The sequence below is a fragment of the Schistocerca cancellata genome, chromosome 4 (assembly GCF_023864275.1).
Source record: "Schistocerca cancellata isolate TAMUIC-IGC-003103 chromosome 4, iqSchCanc2.1, whole genome shotgun sequence".
Lineage (NCBI taxonomy): Eukaryota > Metazoa > Arthropoda > Insecta > Orthoptera > Acrididae > Schistocerca > Schistocerca cancellata.
This window is the reverse complement of record NC_064629.1, coordinates 684,913,202-684,918,039: the sequence shown is the minus strand read 5'-3', so window position 1 is coordinate 684,918,039 and position 4,838 is coordinate 684,913,202. Positions and strand designations below refer to the sequence as shown.

General features: G+C 47.4%; 1 non-coding gene across 1 annotated transcript; it reads right to left on the bottom strand.

Moving 5' to 3' along the window:
- Positions 1 to 548: 548 nt before the first annotated feature.
- Positions 549 to 623, bottom strand: Trnat-ugu (transfer RNA threonine (anticodon UGU)). Its single transcript has one exon. It is a non-coding gene; the product is annotated as a tRNA-Thr (tRNA).
- Between the last annotated feature and the right edge of the window lie 4,215 nt (positions 624 to 4,838).

Sequence of the window (4,838 nt, the reverse complement as noted above, 5' to 3'; positions counted from 1 at the left end):
TGACTGGGTGTTGTGTGCTGTCCTTAGGTTAGGTAGGTTTAAGTAGTTCTAAGTTCTAGGGGACTGATGACCATAGCTGTTAAGTCCCATAGTGCTCAGAGCCATTTGATGTGGACTGGGTCGTGATTTAAGTGTGTCATGTTTAGTGCATCTCAGTACATTGCAGTGGACTCTGTCTTGTAGTGGTATTTGCTGTGGTATCTATTGTTACGGCGGAAAGTCAAGATCCAGCACGACAGCCGGGAACAACAGGGAAGTGAAGGCTGACAGGACCTCCCTCCAGTACGACAACGCTACAGCAATGGCCCCTTTGACATAAGCGCTGCGACCGACTGGTGATGCCCCAGTTCAATAGCAGCTTCAAGATTAGGGACTTCGATAGCAGCGTCAACACTACTCACTTCACTTGTACTCTCTAAGTACCACAGACTTGGGATTGTCTATATTGAAAAAAACTGATTATTTTGTAGAACGAAATTAGAATTATATTAATACCGTCAGCTGCGCACGGGCGTTGATATAGATCAACGGGGACAGGTGAAAATGTGTGCCCCGACCGGGACTCGAACCCCGGATCTCCTGCTTACATGGCAGACGCTCTATCCAGCTGAGCCACCGAGCGCACAGATGATAGTGCGACTGCAGGGACTATCTCGCGCACGCCTCCCGAGAGACTCACATTCTCAACTTGTATGTCCACACACTACATTCGTAGTGTCGCACCCCAACACACTCATTACTCGTGGAAGACATTCTTATCAAGTCCCGTAAGAGTTCGGGGAATGTGTGTGCATCCGCACAGAAGAAGGAGGTCATGGCCGGTATTGCCAGAACTATATACTTATATGGATATGGTGTCAGTTCTTTCGGACATGTCCGAAAGAACTGACACCATATCCATATAAGATTATTTTGTATGTCGCCCTTTGCTTGCAACACATCTGTGTAATCGCCAAAGTTAAGTATTGTTTCTTTTATTATTGTAATAAAACTCATTAATACGACTTGTTTAATTGTTTGTATAGCAAACCGAGTATGCAGGCTTCCTAGACACTACATATTTGGCCATGAGTATGAACCCAGTGCAACCTGCTGCCACAGTTTTGTATTGTTGTGGGCTTTTGTGTTTTGCTGGTGCCTTAATTCTACCTTGCCTTTTCTTTGTAGGGGTGTATTTACATGTTTTAACAGTGTCTTATAGTGTTTTTCCTATTCAATGCTTTTAGGTGGACGTTGCAGAAATTTTCTTTGCTTGTGTGCTTATTTTTCTTGCTTGCATTATCTGTTTTATTGCATTTGGCTATTCCAACATGAGCAACGCGCCTCTCCCACCCCATGTTCAGGCACCTCACTGCAGCTAACACGGATGTTTCAGTTTCAGATGCAGCAGATCGCTTTGCTCCTCGATACGTTACAGCAGTTACTCGTGAACCACACGTACGCTGCGCAACAAGCAACAACTGTGAGTACCATACCGCCTTTTCGCTAGTTTAACGAAAAAGAAGAGGAATGGCTCGAGTGGTTGCAACAGTATGAAGCCCACATCATTGCTCACAAAGGATCAGGTACTGTGAAACTACATTACTTTTTGTCAATGGTAGGAAGTGCAGTCTTTTGCCTCATTCAGAAATTGTTTCCTAATGCAACTCCGAGTGAACTTTCCTATGATCAGGTTCTCGATTCTCTAACTAACTACACTCCTGGAAATGGAAAAAAGAACACATTGACACCGGTGTGTCAGACCCACCGTACTTGCTCCGGACACTGCGAGAGGGCTGTACAAGCAATGATCACACGCACGGCACAGCGGACACACCAGGAACCGCGGTGTTGGCCGTCGAATGGCGCTAGCTGCGCAGCATTTGTGCACCGCCACTGTCAGTGTCAGCCAGTTTGCCGTGGCATACGGAGCTCCATCGCAGTCTTTAACACTGGTAGCATGCCGCGACAGCGTGGACGTGAACCGTATGTGCAGTTGACGGACTTTGAGCGAGGGCGTATAGTGGGCATGCGGGAGGCCGGGTGGACGTACCGCCGAATTGCTCAACACGTGGGGCGTGAGGTCTCCACAGTACATCGATGTTGTCGCCAGTGGTCGGCGGAAGGTGCACGTGCCCGTCGACCTGGGACCGGACCGCAGCGACGCACGGATGCACGCCAAGACCGTAGGATCCTACGCAGTGCCGTAGGGGACCGCACCGCCACTTCCCAGCAAATTAGGGACACTGTTGCTCCTGGGGTATCGGCGTGGACCATTCGCAACCGTCTCCATGAAGCTGGGCTACGGTCCCGCACACCGTTAGGCCGTCTTCCGCTCACGCCCCAACATCGTGCAGCCCGCCTCCAGTGGTGTCGCGACAGGCGTGAATGGAGGGACGAATGGAGACGTGTCGTCTTCAGCGATGAGAGTCGCTTCTGCCTTGGTGCCAATGATGGTCGTATGCGTGTTTGGCGCCGTGCAGGTGAGCGCCACAATCAGGAATGCATACGACCGAGGCACACAGGGCCAACACCCGGCATCATGGTGTGGGGAGCGATCTCCTACACTGGCCGTACACCACTGGTGATCGTCGAGGGGACACTGAATAGTGCACGGTACATCCAAACCGTCATCGAACCCACCGTTCTACCATTCCTAGACCGACAAGGGAACTTGCTGTTCCAACAGGACAATGCACGTCCGCATGTATCCCGTGCCACCCAACGTGCTCTAGAAGGTGTAAGTCAACTACCCTGGCCAGCAAGATCTCCGGATCTGTCCCCCATTGAGCATGTTTGGGACTGGATGAAGCGTCGTCTCACGCGGTCTGCACGTCCAGCACGAACGCTGGTCCAACTGAGGCGCCAGGTGGAAATGGCATGGCAAGCCGTTCCACAGGACTACATCCAGCATCTCTACGATCGTCTCCATGGGAGAATAGCAGCCTGCATTGCTGCGAAAGGTGGATATACACTGTACTAGTGCCGACATTGTGCATGCTCTGTTGCCTGTGTCTATGTGCCTGTGGTTCTGTCAGTGTGATCATGTGATGTATCTGACCCCAGGAATGTGTCAATAAAGTTTCCCCTTCCTGGGACAATGAATTCACGGTGTTCTTATTTCAATTTCCAGGAGTGTATTATGACCAACAAGTGAATGTGGTGGCAGCTATGTGCCAATTTTTTCATTGCAAAAAAAGGTCAGAACAAACTTATCGAGTGGTTAACAGGTTTTCAGGGTATGATGAGGAAATGCAGATTCAAATGTGCTTGTGGTGCTTTATGTTCAGATGTTATGTTGCATGATGCGATCGTGTACAATGTCACTGACGTCAGACTTAGAGAACAGATTTTGTAACAATCAGCCCCATCATTTTAGAATTAGTGCAAATTCTAGATCAGTATGATTCAGGTGCTGCAGCAGCCGATAAAGATGAACAGCCACCAATTCGTTGGGTTGAGTCGTCCCTTGCTCATGACTGGCCCAGTAGGCATCAACAGCACACACGCGCCAAGCTGCGTAAACAGTTCTCTAAACAGGTGAACAGAATTATGTCATGTCCTCGGTGGTATTCACGGCACAAACGCCAAGACTGCCCGTCCATACAAACACAGTGTTGCGTTTGTGGTAAGAAAAGCCACGTACAATCCGTATTTTCGCAACAGAATAAACATCAGAACTCTGCCCACTCACAAAAATTTAGTCGCATGGCCCATGTAATCAATGTAGGGTTTCAAAAGCCTGCTGCAGGCATTAGCAAAACTAGCGAGCAAACAGTTTCTTCAGTGCTACGTCAGTCCAACAAACTTTTTGTTTATTTGCATCTTAGTGGAAAACGTGTGAAATTTCAGTTGGACATAGGTGCCTCTTTTACATTGCTGAATCGTAACACATACGAACTGTTAGGCTCCCCATCCCTGTCTAAAACTAGCACGCGCCTAACTTCTAATAATGGACAAGACATTCCCGTTCTCAGAAAATGTACTTTGCCTGCCATGCATCACTCGCATACGCGAATTTTGATTTTCACTGTGCTACAATCATGCGATTGTGAGAACATATTTGGCTTTGATTCGTTTGAATTGTTTGGCTTTCAAATTCAGGACAATGTATTGTCAGTGACTTGCTGAAAGAATTCCCTGTACTCTTTTCTGAACGTTTAGGCAAGGCTAACAATTTTGTTGCACATATTACTATGAAAGACAATGCTCAGCCGAAATTTTGCGGGGCCAGAACTGTTCCCATTGCATTATGGGACAAAGTAACAGCTGAGCTGAAAGAATTGCAAGGTAGCAGAGCTATTGCACCCATACAAGCTAGTCAGTGGGCAAGTTCACTGGTTTTGCTCCCCAAACCTTCAGGTCGCATTCCCCTCTGTGTTGACTTTAAGTCTACAGTCAACCTACAAATTGTGATTGATACTTATCCATTGCCACTTCTTATGGAATCAATGCGGTGCTTTCTCACAGAACTGGTGATAAGACAGGCCTATTGCTTTTACATCAAAAGTGTTGTCCACAGCTCAGTGTAACTGTTCACAAACAGTGAAAAAGGCATTGGCTATTGTGTATGGTGTCACCAAATTCCAGCCCTATTTATATAGCATAAAATTCTACTTAGTAACAGATCACAAGCCATTGTAGTCCTTGTTTCTTCCCATGAAGCCGGTTCCTGTACGAACTGCTCATAAAGTGCAACGATTGGCTTTGTTGTTGTCTCAATACCAGTACGAGATTGTGTATTGTCGGACATCTCAACATAATAATGCAGACGCACTTTCACGTCTTCCGATTCAAAAATGGTTCAAATGGCTCCAAGGACTATGGGACTTAACATCTGAGGTCATCAGTCTCCTAGA